The following is a 17,081-nucleotide window of genomic DNA, read 5'->3' as shown; positions in this document are numbered from 1 at the left end:
CTGCAGGGACGTGACCTCCCCCCCAATGAACCAGCCATGCCAGGTTGGGTGGCTACAGGTGGCGGAGGGACATGGGGAGGGTTTTCCGGAGAGCGGGGGACACGGCGGGGCCTGTTCCACTCATGGCTTGGTGTGTGGGGGGAGAGGGCATTGGGGGTGCAGGGTAATCACCGTGGCTAATGTGACAAGACTGACAAAGGGTGGGAGGGGAAACTAAGGCCCGGAGTGAGGAAGGGACGGGCCTCTCATCACCCTGCCAAGCAGCAGGACCAGGAAAAGGAGCCAGGCCTCCTGCGTCAGAGCCCCTCATGCAGCATCCACTAGGCAATGCTGCCTTCAGCCAGCACACTGGAGCAGGCCAGCTTCATCCCTTGAGCAAGCCGCTGTCACCATGGCTTGCATGTGCAAATGCCTGTTTGCACGTGGGTGTGTGCATGTTCTGGGCCTGCCGCCAGCAGCGGGGGAGGTGCTGGCCCCCAGATTTCAAAGGCAAACAGCTCAGGAGGGTCCGGAGTTCAGCCCACGTGTGGAAAATGTGACCCCGGGTGTTAACTGGGCTGTTCTGTCTGATTCGAAAGCCCCCTCTGGCCCCAGGGCGGGTCTCCGGGAGCTAGGACTGGGCAGATTGGGTCCGAGCAGTGCGGACTGTCTCGGCAGCCCCAAAGCACTGTTTGCACCAGGGCCGCCCGTGCAACGCACGCCCCTGCACACACAGTCAGGCCTGGCCCCCGGCTGCGATTACACCTCTCTCGGGCCCCTCAGTACCATTGTGCCACGGGCGCGGGCAGAAAGGCACTCGTCAGAGGCCATGCGGTCCTGTCCCCAGAGTTCTCGGGCACCACGGACTGGGCTGCGTGCTGAGCAGAGCCAAGACCCGCTCAAGACCTCCCCGGGGGCTCTCGGACCTGATGGGAGGCAGCCAGGTGGTGTCCCTGCTTTAACCACTAGCCCACGCTGCCTCTCCCGCTGGGACTAGAGCCCGGGCGCCCTGACAGTGGCTTGCTCCAGCCCTAGACGAGGCTGCCCGTGTGTTGTAAAAGCCCAGGTGGGATTTCTCCAGGCGGGGGCTGGTCACGGTGCGGGGGCCCTGCAGGGAGAGCGTCGGCCGGGCTGGCTAGTTCGTGATGTGCCAGCAGGGGGTGATGGTGGCCTCGGCATGAAGGAGCCCGTCTGGGCAGGTGCATCCCACCTCTGGGGCAGCGTCTCAGCCCCGTGGCCAAGCGCCCTCGCCCGTCTGGCCCCTGGCAGCAACGCCCCGTGGCACCCACCCGGCACGCGGGGGCGGTGGGCACAGGCAGAGAACCAGCCGGCTGCGTTGCTTCTCCAGCAGCGTCTCGGCGCCTCGCCCAGTTTCTCTGGCCCCCTCCGAGGGCGATGCAGCGAGTGCTGGGGTGTGACAGGCAGAGCCTGGCGTGCCGTGGTGGCTGGAGGGCGCCGGGTGGCAGGACGCCTGGTTCTCTGCTTGACTCTGCAGTTGGGTTCATCCTGGGAGCTTCCTGCCTGGGCCGCCCTGCCCCCGGGGGAAGCAGGAGCAGGGAACCCTGGTGCTCCCGAGCGCTGACGAAAGGGCCCAGGCGCTGCCAATGCTCAGTCACAGCCTGACTCCCTCTGGCAGGCTCCTCCGCACTCCACCCACGTGCCAACTAATCCTCACCCGCTGGGGTGAATCAGCTGGGCTGGAATCTCCCAGGGCCAGTTTTGCTGCCGGGGGCCAGCCGCTCCAGCCTGGAGGTTGCTGGGATTTGGGGGGTCAACTGCCCCAGAGGGGTCACGTCCGCCTGAGGAACCCGCCTTGGGCCAGGGGAGCGAGGGAACCAGGAGGGAGGAGGCAGCTGGAACGTGGCATGAGCAATGGCACAGGGATGCGGCCGGAAGACGGAGCAGCTGGCTGGGTGCCGGGGCCGGGTGTCCTGGCAGGGATTTCGCCCAGCTGGCAGGGAACTTGCCAGGCAGGTTCCTAGTGATGCGCTTATGGGTGTCGGAAGCCTGGAAGGTGCTGTCTGACTAACCCGGTCCCGGGGAGGAGAGTGGGATGGCTCAGGAGATGGGTGGAAGGGCTTCTCCACATTAGGCCAAGCAGGACTCCAGAGCCGGAGCGCGAACAGGATCGAAGGACCCGCCATCCGCTCGCAGGCGTGGGATGTGGTGAGGGCGGTAAGTAGAGGCAGAGCCTTGGAGGGGGGGCAGTGACAGCCCCAAGCCCAGGAGGGAGAGGCAGGAGGAAGCGGAGCTGGGCCTGGGGGTGGTTTCCAGCTCCAGACGTGTGGCCAGGCAGGCGCCTGGGGGGCTCAGACCCTGGACGGGCCGGAGGAGAAAGAAGAATCGGTTTGGCTCGAGCCCCGGCCCAAACCTGCAAAGCTGGAGTTGGCAGCGGCAGAGCAGGGCTGGGGGCGACGGGAACGGCTCACGAGTGGCACAGGCCGGGTCAGGCTCCCCCTTCGGGTCCGGTCCCCTCTGTCTGACGAGCCCCAGGGATTTGGACGTGGGTCAGTCACCGGGCTGCAGGCTGACAAGGGCTGGTCCCTCGGCTGCCGCGTGAGTGACTCCAGCTGGCCAGGCCGGGCCTGTACCACGCACCCCCCATGTGCACGCACCTTTGGGGGCAGCCCCAGGCTGAAATCCTCGCTCCAGAGCCGGCGTAGGGAGTTCTAATCAGCGGCACAGCTGCCCCGGCAGCACCTCGTAGCCCAGCTCCTAATCCACCCGCACAGTCAGCAAAACTACCCTCCCCCGGGAGACTGTCGCAGTGACAACAATCGTGTGGCCACTGGGGGGGGGGGAGCGCTGAGGTGGCCCCCACACCCAAATCCCTGGGGCTCGTCCGACATCGCTGGCCGAGTGACAAGAGATCTCGCAAGTTTCGACCCTCCCTTGCCGTTTAGCTCCTGCTCGTTGCCCCGGCTGGGCTGCGTGGCCCGGCTGTGGTGGAGATACCTCCTGCACCGACAGAAGGGGGTTTCCAGCCCCCTGGCCCCAATGGCTACATCGGCAGCAGCTTTTCTCTCTCCCCGAGGGGTTCGGTTGACCCAGCTCCAGGGCTCCGGATGCGAAATCTGTCCCAGCCCTGAGCGCCGTAGCTAGGTCAGTCCAGTTTTGAAGCACTGATGGGAGTGGGGGGAAGCTCTTTAAAACAGGGGGGCGTGGGAGCCCGAACTGTGGCCGTCTCCCCATGATGCCCCTACCCCCGTGCTGCCCTTTCTCCTGCACCTCCTCTTCCCCCTGCTCACTCCGCTCCATCATCTTGCCCCTCCTGCGCTGTGGCTCCCTGTTACGGTCAGGGAAAAGTGTGTGTGTGTGGGGGGGGGGGGGGGGGCAATGGCTCCCAGGCTGCCCCTGTGGGGCACCCCTCAGTGCAGACCACGTGGCTCTGTGGGGATGATTCACATCTGAGGCTGATAGACACGTGTCCTGCTGTGGCCAAGGGTGGAAGAAACTTCCCTTTTGTTGCAGGTACTGTTGTATTGCCTGTATACGGGGGAGGGGGAGAAGTAGCGGGCTGGTGCAATAAGAAATGCAAGAAATATAAAGGTGGGGTGGAAGGCAGGGGCCTGAGGGGGCAGGAGTCAGGGGCCTGAGTATGTGTGGGGGATGAAGGAGTCGGGGTTGGGGCGCTCAGGGCTCAGGGCAGGGGTGCGGAGGGGGGCAGGAATCAGTGCTGGGGAAATAGGGAGGGTAAGGGAAGATGGTCGGGTGCAATGTTCTCGCAATTTTAACCCATGTGCAGAATAAAGTTTGTTATATGCACCAACGCAGGTGCAGATGTGCACCACGACCAGAAACACAGGCTGTGGGTGCTCTGCTAATCTGCTGGGCGGCATCTGAATGTCTCCTGGGCACCCCCCTAAGCGCTCAGCTTACAGGGAAGCCTGGTTGGGTGTGGGGGTACAAGAACCAGGCTGGGGTGTGCTGGGGCTCAGAGCAGAGCACTGGGTGGGGAGGTCACTCACTCCTCTGCCCCCTCCCTGCACCAGCCAGGTGGGAGCTGGATGCTCTCCGGCAGTGACGGACGGGGAACAGCAAACCACAAACGGGGTCAGTAGCAATGGGGGGGGCTTCAGCCCCCCACCCACCCTAAAGGGCACTCAGGGTGCATGTGGCTGGGGCAGTCACTGACCAATGGGGAGCGTGCTCCAGCCGCGCCTCCTCCTGCTGCAGAGCGCCCCAGCCCTGCGTTCATTCCCTCTCTTCCACCGCTGCTGCTGCCAATCCCAGGTTCTCTGCAGCAGCACGTGCTGCCAAGACTTGCACCCCCAACCCTGCCCCCCGCTGGGATTCCCCCTGGGGGAGCCGCTATGTGTGTGTTCCTTTGTCCGGCCCACAAGATTTCTGATCCGCAGCCAGGGCTCCGCACGCAAACGCGGCAGGAGCAGGGCGAACGGCACAGATCGGCTCTGCAGAGCGGCCCACGGAGGCCCTGGGCGAGGATGCGAAGGGTCGGCTCGCGATTCGGGCACCGACTTAGTTCAGGCAGCCAGAGGCGGCTGGAGGAGGGCAGAGAGCAGGGAGCGGTGGGCAGGTGGGGACCTGGGCAGGGCCAGGACGAGGGGGAGCCAGAACAGGGCCTAGAGCAGCAGTTCCCAACCTTTTCCATTCTGACGGTTCAGGAAGACTTGGTGACCCCAAGCAATTCAAAACCGGGGGGAGGAGAGGGGCAGAGCGACAGGGAGACACTTGGCGACCCTTTAGAAATGTAATTGTGACCCATATTTGGGTCGCGACCCATAGGTTGGGAAACCCTAGCCTAGAGGAAGGGGGGTGGAGAGAGGGTGGGGCCTCAGAGGAGTGGGGCGGAGCAAGGGCAAGAATAGGTGGAAGGTGGGCGGAGCCTTGGGGAAGGGCTGTAGTGGGGGCGGGGCCTCTGGGAGAGGGAGGGTGGAGCACCCCTGGGCAAAGCTAAAAGTCTGGGCCTATGTCTTCCTCCCCCGGCACCAAAAAACCAGGAATCAGATCTACTCCCCCGGCCCCAAAATTGCGAGGGCGCTTTAAAAAATCATGAGATTTGCAGATTGTGAGTAGGAATCATAAAACCCCAGGGCTGGAAGGGACCTCAGGAGTCGAGTCCGGCCCCTGCCCAAACAGGACCAACCCAACTCAGTCAGCCCCGCCAGGGCCTTGTCAAGCTGGGGCGTAAAAACCTCTAGGGATGGAGACTCCACCTCCTCCCTAGGGAACCCAGCCCAGCGCTCCCCTCCCCACCTAGGGAAACAGTTTTTCTTAGTATCCAGCCTAGACCTCCCCCTCTGTAACTTGAGCCCATCGCTCCTCGTTCTGCATCTGTCACCACTGAGAACAGCCTCTCGCCAGCCTCTTTGGAACCCCCTTCAGGGAGCTGCAGGCTGCTCTCAAATCCCCCCTCACTCTTCTTCTGCAGACTGAACAAACCCAAATCCCTCAGCCTCTCCTCGTAGGTCATGTGCTCCAGCCCCCTCATCGTTTTGGTCGCCCCCCGCTGGACCCTCTCCATTGTGTCCACACCCTTCCTGTAGTGGGGGGCCCAGACCCAGACACAATACTCCAGAGGTGTCCTCACCAGTGCTGAATAAAGGGGACGTTAACTCCCCAGCTCTGCTAATACCCCCTGGCTCCGTCTAGACTGGCAGGATTTTCCGGAAATGCTTTTAACGGAAAAGTTTTTCCGTTAAAAGCATTTGCGGAAAAGAGCGTCTAGATTGGCACGGACGCTTTTCCACAAAAGCACTTTTTGCCAATCTAGACGCGCTTTTGCACAAAAAAGCCCCAATCGCCATTTTCGCCATCGGGGCTTTTTTGCGGAAAACAAATCTGAGCTGTCGACACTGGCCCTCTTGCACAAAAACTTTGCGCAAAAGGGACTTTTGCCCGACCGGGAGCAGCATCGTATTTCCGCAAGAAGCCCTGATTTCAGACAGTAGGAAGTCAGTGCTCTTGCGGAAATTCAAGCGGCCAGTGTAGACAGTTGGCAAGTTTTTCCGGAAAAGCGGCTGATTTTCCGGAAAAACTGGCCAGTCTAGACACAGCCCCTGTGTGGCTGTAGCCTCTCACCCTGCCTCTGTGTCCCCTCCCGCATGTCCTGTGTTGGACAGAAGCTCTCTGGGGCCTCAGGGGAGCCTGGTCCCTCCACCCTCGCCCTTTGATGTCCCAGGCTGTCATGGAGCGAGAGCAGGCCCAGGGTGTCAGCTTTCTACTCCCGCAAAGCCGAGCCCCCTTTCCGGGTGTGTGTGTGTGGGGGGGGGGGGGTGGCTCTGGGCTGAGGCATTGGGTTGGGATGGGAAGGGGTGGGATGAGGGCTGAGGGCTTTTGGAGGGGGTTCCAGGCTGGAGCCGAGGGGTGTGAAGAGGACTGGGGCAGCGGGTTGGGGTGCAGGGAGGGTGTCGGGGCTGCAAGCTCTGGGCCGTGCTTATTTCAAGCAGCTCCCGGAATCAGGGGCACGTTTCCCCCTCTGGCTCCTATGCCAGGTAGAGCCCGTGGCTCTGTGATCTGCCTCATCCACAGGCACTGCCCTCCTAGCTCCCCGTGACCTTCCAGCCAATGGGAGCTGCAGGGGCGGGCGCTGGGGTGGGGGGCGGCATGAGGAGCCCCCGGCTACCCCTGTGCATAGGAGCCGTGCGGGTGGCAGGCAGGGAGCTGTGTTCTAATGTTTGTATGTCCTGACTGGTCTGCTTGGTGCTAAGGGGCCCTTTCTCCTGGGAGAAGAGCTGGCCGGCCGGCCTCTCCCCAAGAGACTTCGTCCTAAAAAGATAAAGTCCCCCCCTCCCCGCTGCCTCCCATTTGCTCCCAGCCTGTTACTGCAGCGTCGGAGCTCGTCGCCCGTCTGCTCCCCGCCCTGCCCCGCGGGAGGTGTTACCCCTCCCGGGGACAGCAGGCAGACCGGGAAGCCAGACCTGGCAGGTGACGCGGGGAGTCTGTGTCCTAGGCCAGGGTAACCATTGGACCATCTTTCCTAGTGGGTGGAGCTATGGTTCCTCCTGCCACCCCTCCTGCATGCCCCGGACTCTGTCCAGCAACAGGACTCTGCCCCCTGCTGGAGCCAATCTCCCTCTCTGACTTTCAGTCCGCCCCCGGGAAAACCCCTCTGATTGGCTGCCAGCCCCGCTGCCCAGCTCCCGAGGGAAAGACCAGCCAATCGGAGCTGCCGTGGGAGGCAAGGCAGGGCTCCGCCTTCCCCAGTGGAACCGACTGATGTTTGGGGAATGGGGGAGGCTTCCTGACTCAGGGCAGGGCAGAGCAGGGGCAGTTCTGGCCTGACCTCACTCCCAGGCTGCAGGGCCCCAGGCAAGGCCTGGGAGTACTAGGGCGACGGGGGGGAGGGGGCAGCCAGGGTAGGAAAAGGCAGCAGGTGACACGGGGAGCAGGTGACATGCTCCAGCACCAAAGTGCTAATTCCCCGAGTGACCAGCAGGAGGCGCTGTGGCGGCGAGTCCCGGCCCATTATACCCCAATTGTGTTTCTTGCTGTTATTAGCACAACAATCACTTACTACAAAGGTATCAGGGTTTGTACAATATGTTGGGTCATGTGGGGCCTTTTGGGGTTGGCAAGACTGTGCAGATGCTAAGGCCAGGCGGGGCCCGGTGATTATCTGGTAGGACAACCTGGGCAGCCTGGGCCAAAGGCCGTCCGTGGCGAATTCCTGCTTGCACTGGAGCAGATCTGTTAGGAACACAGTGCCCACGCCATGCCGTGCCTGCTGGAAGGAGCGTGCCATAAAAATTCCTTGCCGCCCCTACACTATCCTCCCTCTAGCCACTCCTGGGACCCCTCTCCCAACCCGCCCGCCTTCCCCACTGGCCTGCCAAGCACTGGACAATGGCCAGGGGCCCTAGTGAACACAGATCACTGCTTATCACGTGGATCGCAGCTGCCTTGCTATGACCCGGTGCCATTCCCTGGCCTGTCTGCCGTAGCCAATTGCTGCCTCTTGCCTACGCTCAGAGTGGAAGCTCTTTGGGAGCAAACTTCTGTGTTTGTACAGCGCCTAGTACCTGGGGCCTGGGCCCAGCTGCAGTGCTTGCTGCTGAGTGAATAGTAAGAGCCTGGGTGAGGCAGAGGGGCTGGATCAGGACAGCTGGGCGCCTATGGCGGGAGAGGGGTGCCTGGCTGTGGGGCAGGGTTGGCTAGTGGCGCTCTACAGACGTGGCACTGAGTCAGGCTGCGCACAGTGCCCTGAGGGGCTGGCCCCCGTGGCTGCTGGCGTCAGGTGGCTGAATACAGCCGGGGAAAGTCTATTGTGTAAAGAAAAAACAACGCCCATGTCCCAGCGGAGCTGGTCTGGGTAGGGAGCGGAGGGGGGGGCGGTTCTTACTGTGTCTGTGGGGTGTTACCGCAACCTCTCGCTCTTCCTGCTCCCGCCCGGGCAGGGAACGGAGACAGTTCGGTTTGAACTTCTGGGGCCCGGTGAGCCGGGCAGGTCGTGGGAGCTGCCTCTGCGTGAGCAGCCATGCTGGGAGGAGCCCGGCACGCCCTGCCCGGCCTCCCTCCTGCGTGCCGTGGCATTTAAAGGCACTGGGGGCCAGCGGCTCCAGGTGGCTCCAGGACACGGGAGGCAGCGGGGCTGTGATACGGAGCAGGCCCCACTGAGCCCCAGGAGCCGGGTAAGAGCGGCGGGCGGGATGGCGAGGGAGTCGGTCGTGGCTCGGTTGCGATTTGCCGCCCACCAGCGGCGTAACGAGGCCTTTGGGGAATGGGGCGGCGAGATGGAGGCTGGGTCACCGGCCGTGGGGACCAGTAAGACTCCAGCACGGAGCGGCTCAACCTTCTTTTGTTCCTGGAAAATCACAGAGGGTCTTGGCAGGCCACATGCGGCTCTTCCCCAATGATGTTTTGTAGCATTGTCTGTTGGTCTGTCTCTCCGTCATCTCCACCATCCCCTCCTGTCTGTCTGTCTAATCATCCCCCGTTCCCTTCGCCGCGGTACGGCTGCTCTGTCCGGCCACCCAGCGGCACCGTCTGTGACGAGGGGCCCGTGGCGGTACCGGCGCACCCAACTTGACTTTCCTTCTGCGCGTTCCCGGGCGGGAGGCTTTGAACAGCTCCTCCCCCGCCCTGCCCAGGAGAAGTCGGCACACGCGGCCTTTCCAGACCACCGCGCCCTGGCAGGAGTCCGGTTTGTCTCGCGTGCCCCACGTCTCTGACAACCGGCCGGCTGGCAAAATGAGGCCAGGAAATCCCGGTGGTGCCGCACTTCCTTGCTTGTTTTTGCCGTCTCGTTATTAAATCCGTTGCCAGGTAAATATTGTCCTTGCGTGTCGGCGCAGGGAGCAGGAGAAGCGAGTCACGGTCTGGACGAGGCGGGAGCTCGCGCCGACGTTGCGGGTGCTTCGTATGTTGCCCGCAAGCTGGCGAATCTCTCGCTGCTGTCCCGGTGGGAGCGCCGTGTGCCCGGGCTGAGGGAGAGCCTAGGCACAGAGAGGGCTAAGCCCCCGGAAACGCCTGGCCCCCGGTGCTGGGGGCAGAGCTCTCATTGCTGGCTCTGCCACCCTTTTATCCCCCCTCGGTGCTGCCAAGTGCCAGGCCCAGAGCATCCTGCCCACAGGATGGGTCGGGGCAAGCTTGTGCTCCCGGGGGAATAGCGCAGTGGTTTGAGCATTGGCCTGCTACCCCCAGGGTTGTGAGTTCAATCCTGGAGGGGGCCATTTAGGGATGGGATGTGAGGTGAGTCTGGGATGGTGCTTGGTCCTGCTGTGAGGGCAGAGGACTGGACTTAATGACCTCTCAAGGTTCCTTCCAGCTCAGTGAGAGAGGTGTAGCCCTATACTAACCCTCCTAGGGCTGGGGCACAGGCGGCAGTGGTGGTCACTCCCCTGCTCACTGTGGTGGTGGTGGCAGGGGCCTGAGCAAACTGGCTGTGTTTCCCTGCTCCCATGAGCTGGGCAGGGTGGAGTGGGCTGCTGGGGTGCTTCAGCTCCCACCTGAGTGGGTGGGGGACCCCTGCTGCTGCCCCACACCAGTCCCTGTGCCTGACATTGTTTGGGGAAGGGGTGGAACAGAGATGTGGTGGGGCCCACAGGGGCCCACAGCATGTGGGTTGCCCCCCCCGGGCAGGTCTGGCCACGACTTTTGGCCAAAGCCATAAACCCCCAAGCCCCCAGGTGCTCCGTGTTCTTTGCAGACATGAAAGGCGCTTTGCCCTGTGGCTCGGCTCTTCCCCTCTGCGCTGAGATGCAGGCCGGCTCCCAGTTCCTGCCTCGCTGGTATTCAGGACACTTTAGATCCTACAGCTGAGGCAGGTTCCGGAGCCTCAGGGCAGCTCCCAGGGAGGGGCGGCCCGTGGGGATACAGGGCTGGCGGAGTGCCCTGCCAGGCAGTGCGGCTACTGCCCTACACTGAGAGCAGCTTCCAGTCCTAGCCCTGTGACAAGGCTGCCGGGTGACCCTGGGCATGTCACTTTGTGCCTCGGTTTCCCTCTCTGTAAGGCTGGGATTAAGATCCTGCCATCCCCTGTGAAGCCCATAGGGACTGCCTGGCGAGACGCCCTAGCGGGAGCGATGGCTTCTTCTTTGTATTTTCTGGCCCGGTGATTCAGGGAACGTGCAGGGACTTTGCAAACAGCAGGGCCGAGCGGTAACGGGAAGGGCGTGGGGTGGGCAGAAGCATCTCGGGTACGTCTGCACAGCAGCGCTAGTTCGGACTCACACGGCCTGGCCTGCCACGTGCCGGCGAGCCGGAGAACTTCGTAGCCCCCATTGCACGCGGAGGAAGGGCGGCGGGGGAAGAGCGTGCTTCCTGCCGCTTCCTGCTGCATGAACAGCGCCACACGCTCAAGGTGCCTCGACTAAGCTCAGTGAGGAGCCGCGCGACTTCATTTCTCCCGCGCCGGAGAATCCCCGGGAGTCCCTGGGTCTCTGCGCCAGTTACGGTGGGCACAGCGCGGAGATCCTGCCAGCGCCCACGCTCCCTTCCTCGTGCACCGGCGTCACCTCCTCCCCTGAGCCCCAGACTGGGCCCAAAGACACCCCGCCGCTGAGGGTTTGGTGGCAGCAGGGGAGAGCCTGCTGCCCTGTCCCCCTGCCCTGGGGCTGCTGCCGGGCTTACGGGGTCCCAACTATTTCGAGAGCCAAGCTCAGCTGTGGGTTGTCGAGGCAGCGTGTCGTGCTGGGAGGCGCTGCCCCCAGGCTGTGTTCACTCCCCAGCACGGCACGCGGGAGGGGCCTGCATCCCTCGCGGGACAGGGCTGGAGGGGACCCCATGCGTGAAATGCCCCCTCCTTGGCTCCCTGTCCCGGCTGGAGAGGGGCAGACAATGGCTGCCCGGGCTGTGCTGCCGAGACCAGGCCGAAGGGTAAAAAAGCGTCTGTCCCGGGACCCGCATTGTGTAGGACCAGGGAGCTGGGGAGCGGGAGGGGGGAACAGTTGAAAGGTTCTGGTGGGAGCCGGAGGGTAATAAGTCCCTGGCGTCGCCTCTGGCTAGGTTAACCGGGCCGCACCATCCCTGCTCGGCTCCGGGGGCAGGGCAGCTCCTTTCTCAGAGCAGGGGCAAATCTAGCGCCATGTGACTCTGGGTGGGGGGCACTTTCTAACATGACAGCAGCCCGGGCCGCGTTCACACTCCCCAGGAGCTGGTGCAGCGCCAACGGATGGAGTCAGGCCAAGCACCTGCCCTGCGACACTCACAGTCTTATTGTCACCAGGGCACAGTGAGTCGGGAAAGGGGGACGGTCCCCAAGACGAGGCCAGGCCTCTGGAAGGGTTCGTTTCAAATGTCTCTGTCGAAATGCCTTGGAGTCTCATCACTGGAGTGCTGGCACCTGTCCCAGTCACTGCTCCAACCCTACCGGCAGGGCAGCTCTGGGCCTGTTTCACAGCGGGGAAACTGAGGCACATAGCTGCGGAAGTGACTTTCCCCAAATCAACCAGGAACTGAACTCGGCTTTCCTAACTCACCAGCGTGTGCGCTGGCTGGCAGGCCAGCCCTTGTACCGTCAGACACGCGCAGCTTTGGGTGTGGGGCGCTGGACCACGCCCCCCCTTATCTCTGTGCACGCTCCTCGCTGTTACCTGGAGCTGGGGCTGGGTGGGACCAGTGGCCGGGCACCGGGGCAAGCAGCTGAGTGGGACCCGAGCATCTGGGACTGTAGGCGGCAGGGGTGCAGGGCTAGCGGCTGGGAACCTGAGCAACAGGGGCATGTGGCCGGGACGCCCCAAACCTGGGGGTGCACCAGCAACCCCCATATCCCTACTTCCTGAGCCTATGCCTACCTTTGGGGCAGGAGCTGCCTTGTGCTAGGCTTTGTGGCTACGTCTAGACTGGCATGATTTTCCGGAAATGCTTTTAAGGGAAAAGTTTTCCATTAAAAGCATTTTTGGAACAGAGCGTCTAGATTGGCACGGACGCTTTTCCGCAACAGCACTTTTTGCGGAAAAGCATCCGTGCCAATCTAGACGCGCTTTTCCGCAAAAAGGCCCCGATCGCCATTTTAGCCATCGGGGCTTTTTTGCAGAAAACAAAGCTGAGCTGTCTACACTGGCCCTTTTGCGCAAAAGTTTTGCGCAAAAGGACTTTTGCCTGAACGGGAGCAGCATCGTATTTCCGCAAGAACACTGACAATCTTACATGAGATCGTCAGTGCTTTTGCGGAAATTCAAGCGGCCAGTGTAGACAGCTGGCAAGTTTTTCCGGAAAAGTGGCTGATTTTCCAGAAAAACTGGCCAGTCTAGACGCAGCCTGTGTGTGTCTCTCTCCTGCTCAGACCCCAATTCCTAGCTGGTGCCTCTAGAGCCACCACAGTGCAATAAACAACAGCAATAATAATGCAACCTGCTGTTAGTCCTGACTGGCAGCGCGTGGGCAGCCCAGAAGGGAGGGAGCCGTAAGGCTGGATTAAAATGCTGAAATCTCTTGGCAGACCTAGGCGGGCAGGGTGGTTCGTGCACAGGAGTTGGGTGGAAAAGACAAGGAGAGGAAGTTGTGGGAGCCGGGCCCCGCGGCCGGTGGAGCAGGATGTGCTTTGTGAGGCGATTAGGAGAAGCATTTTTCAAAAGCACCTAAGTGCTTTCCCAGAATCACTTTGGCAATCAAAGGAAAGGGAGTGTGGTGTAGTGGGTAGAGCATTAGCCTAGCGCTCCAGAGACTGGGGTTATAGTCTTGGCTCTGTCGTGACCTGGATGTGTCACGTCCTGGCGCTGTACCTCAGTTTCCCCAACTTTGTAGTATAGCGACAAGGAAGATGTGGGGAGGGGATGCCCTCTTCCCCTATGAAATGAATTCCCTATGTAGAGGGGCGTGATCCAGCTTGTGAGATGGGCCACCAGACTGAGTTTAAATGTGGGCTCTCTGCCATCCATTTCCTGGGTGAGCTGGGACAAGCCTGTAGTTTTCCTCCTGCCTGTCATGCCCGTGTTGCGTGTAAGGCTCTGTGCATGTACAGCGCCTAGCACAGCAGTGCATTGACATTGTTGGGGGTCTCCCTGCACTGCTCTAGGGACCCTGTCGTGTTCGGACCCTGTGCACCGCACGCTTGCAGCAAGGGGTTGCCTGAGAAGACCGCCTTTCGTGCTGTTTGTTTTTGACACATTCCTTTCCTCCTTCCGCGGCGGCGTTGGCCTCACTCCAGGAGGTGCTTGGACTTGCTGCTCACTGTTTGATTTTTTTCCAGTTGACAGGACTAGACTAGAGCATGTCCAGCATTTTCTGCCTGACGTTCTGGCAAGCTGAGTATTGGCCTGTTCTGACGTCTGTTTCCTTAGCTCTGGTGAGCAACTGGCTTTTGTGGGACTAGCAGGGTGGTAAATTCGCAAACTGCTTCTCTGGTCAAGTGGGAGTAGCCTACATCCCATACCCGTGCCTCTGTGCAAACACCAATTCTCTCTCATAGTGACTGCCTGGGACAAGCAGTAAGCCTAACAGAAGGATGCTTGTATTTCACTCAGAACTCTGTTTGCTGCCTTATACAGCCCCCAGTACCACCCTTCTTTCTGCTAAGAACCTGGTCTTTGTTCGGAACACGGTGCTTTATACCTGGGAGAGTGCACCATCGCCGGTCAGTGTTTATTTCTACACTGATCCTAGAGACGGTAGTCAGGTTTGCAGTCCCGTTGTGCTAGGCCCGGCACAAAGCCATTGAGATAGAAGGTCCCTGCTCCAGAGAGCTGCTGTCCGACAGACCAAAGCTGTGGGGGTGAGTGTGTGTGGGAGAAAGTGACATGCTCCCAACCATTGAGCAGACCAGTGGTAGAGCTGGGAACAGAATACAGATCTCTGGAGTCACATGTGCTAACCACTGGGTGACACTGCCTCCCCAGCTTTGACTTTGACAGGTGGACATGGTGCTGAAAATCCCCACACTTTCTTTTCACTTTTTCGGGGTCCTCTTTTCAACTGTCTTGGGAACATCCCCTCTGGGATTTTGGAAGAGCCAAAGAAGAGACGGTGGCCCAGAGAATCAGTCCTGGGTGGATTTTATCCTCAGTCGGGACTTTGGCACGATGAGGCTCCTGAGTGAGCTGGTGTGGTGCAGTGTAATCTCTTTGGGGCAGAGTCTGCCTCTCGCTGTATATGTGCAGCACCTTGCACAATGGGAATCTAGCGCAGCCAAGGCCTCTGGGTGTTACTGTCCATAAGTGATGTGCTGCAGGTCTGGGTGACAGCACTCAGAACGACGGGGCCACGTTGCTGCGTCCCTGTGTTGCGCTTTAAGGAGCTTACACGTTTCCCCCCTTTATTTCCGTCCTTCCCTGCCCAGGCTGTTGTAACAAAGCTCCGTAGCTCGCACACATACTCGCTCTGTAGAGAGGCAAGACTCACTGTCTAGCAAAGGGATTTAATTGCTCTCCCATCACCATAGGATCTGAGCACGTCCGAATTCGTAATGTTTGTAACCTCCCAGTACTCCTGTGAGGCAGGACCGTGCTGTTCTGCCCCCTGTACAGGCAGGGAACTGAGCCCTAGAGAGACAAAGGAGCTGGCTGCAGGCCGTCCAGGAAGTGCATGGGACAGCAAGGACCCGAACTGAGGTGGGCACCCAATCATCTGCCATTCTTCTAAATACTGTGGCTGACTCTCCTGGTGGCTCTGGGGCTCGGGGGTTGTACTCGGAGAGGAGCCGGGAAGGTACAGTGATCAGAATCTGATGCAGTTATGAGAGAAGGCAGAACATCGCGCCCAGTTCTGGGCCCCCCATTATGGATGTGGATGCATTGGAGAGGGCAACAGAAATGATGAGGGGGCTGAGGAACATGATTTATGAGGAGCGGCTGAGGGATTTGGGCTTGTTTAATCTACAGAAGAGAAGAGTGAGGGGGGATTTGAGAGCAGCCTTCAACTCCCTGAAGGGGGTTCCGAAGAGGCTGGAGAGAGGCTGTTCTCAGTGGGGGCAGGTGGCAGAACAAGGAGCAATGGGCTCAAGTTGCAGTGGGGGAGGTCTAAGATGGATATTAGGAAAAACTATTTCTCTGGGGGGGGGGAACACTGGGCTGGGTTCCCTAGGGAGGAGGTGGAATCGCCGTCTCTAGAGGTGTTTAAGTCCCAGCTTGACAGACCCCTGGCTGGGATGATGGAGTTGGGTTGGTCCTGCTTTGGGCAGGGGCTGGACTCGATGCCTCCTGAGGTCTCTGCCAGCCCTGGGGTTCTATGATCTGGCTCTCATCATGACCGACAGACACCTAGGTGAGGGCCTGGTATTTATTACAAATACCCCTCAAATTGCACATGAGATTTGTCTCCAGCTGGCTTTGTGGCAGAGCTATCGCTGCCCTGCGAGGAGTTTTTTGATAACAGAGTTGAAGCTTCTTGCCGGCAGATTTCCTGTGATCCACAGCAGCTGTGGGTGTCCTCCAGTCTCAACGCCGAATCCCCTTTAGGCTCACCTAGCCCTGCCCAGCCCTGTGTGTCCTTCACCAGGAGCCAGGTTCCAGGTGGCCCCTCATTGAGCTTTTTCAGCTCTATCCACAGTGCTTCCGTGTCAGGTTCACGTCACATGACAGGGACAACATCAGAGATGATTCTGTGGCTTTTAAACCAAAAGACCAAGGGGGCCGTGCCCAGAGAGCACAGCCCCATCCACAGGCAGGAGAAACAGACTGGCTGCGTCTAGACTGGCATGATTTTCCAGAAATGCTTTTAACGGAAAAGTTTTCTGTTAAAAGCATTTGCAGAAAAGATCGTCTAGATTGGCACGGACGCTTTTCCGCAAGAAAGCCCCGATCGCCATTTTCGCCATCGGGGCTTTTTTGCGCAAAACAAATCTGAGCTGTCTACACTGGCCCTCTTGCGCAAAAGCTTTGCGTAAAAGGGACTTTTGCCCGAACGGGAGCAGCATCGTATTTCCGCAAGAAGCACTGATTTCAGACAGTAGGAAGTCAGTGTTCTTGTGGAAATTCAAGTGGCCAGTGTAGACAGCTGGAAAGTTTTTCTGCAATTTGCGGAAAAACTTGCCAGTCTAGACGCAGCCATCATGTCCACCTCAGTGTTTTTCAACCTTTTTTTATAAATTACCCCTTTAAAAAATATATATTATAAGTACCCCCAGTACCTACAGATTTCAGACACACCATTTTTTTTCTATCATTGCAACACATTTGTTTAAACAACTTAATTGTAACTGGGTGGGGGATGAAATTTTTGGGCCTAAAAAGTACAAAAATAATAAAGCGCTGTTAAACTGAAACCCAAAATTCAGTTTTCTCCAAATTTCAGTTGTGTTGACGTATCCCCCCCCACCCCAGACTTCTCTTGAGTACCCCTGCGGGTATTCGTACCACTGATTGAGAAACACTGGACCAGTTCTCTGCTTCTTCCCACTCCTGTAAGAAGAGGAGGTTGGACCTTTCGGCTAGAACTGATGCAGGAGGCTGAGGGAGCAAGAAGTGCAGCAGCTAGGACGACACTCTGGAGATTTAAAAGGCAAATAGTCCTTTTTTGGATGGTCCGGGCTTTGGCACGGTTTCCTTGCTCAGTTGTGACTATAGAGAGTCCTGTGAATCCGTGGATCTGATCTGTGGCTGATGATGCAGTAGCGGTGGGTCATGTTTGCGGAGGCAGATACCGTTTTGTATCTGTGCAGGGCTCTATCAATAAAAAACTTGCCATCCGGAAGTATTTTTCCAAGTGCTGCTGTGAGGAGAAGAGAGAGGAGGCAACTCCCTGCTAAGAGCCTCACCAATTACAAG

At 59.7% G+C, this 17,081-nt stretch overlaps 1 protein-coding gene across 2 annotated transcripts in view; it reads left to right on the top strand.

Annotated features, from left to right (window-relative positions):
• The first annotated feature begins 2,007 nt into the window (after positions 1-2,007).
• The window catches only part of ATP8B3 (ATPase phospholipid transporting 8B3), a 69,215-nt gene continuing 54,141 nt past the window's right edge, over positions 2,008-17,081 (top strand). The window contains exon 1 of one of the 2 annotated variants that reach the window (XM_075903242.2): positions 2,008-2,154. The gene's annotated coding sequence lies outside the window, so the exon portion shown is untranslated. Of the gene's footprint in view, positions 2,155-8,303; positions 8,571-17,081 lie in introns of those variants that run through there. The other variant, XM_075903241.2, reaches the window with a different exon arrangement.

This window comes from Pelodiscus sinensis, chromosome 32, assembly GCF_052426305.1.
Source record: "Pelodiscus sinensis isolate ZL-2025 chromosome 32, ASM5242630v1, whole genome shotgun sequence".
Taxonomy (NCBI): domain Eukaryota; kingdom Metazoa; phylum Chordata; order Testudines; family Trionychidae; genus Pelodiscus; species Pelodiscus sinensis.
This window is presented reverse-complemented; position numbering and strand designations above follow the sequence as displayed.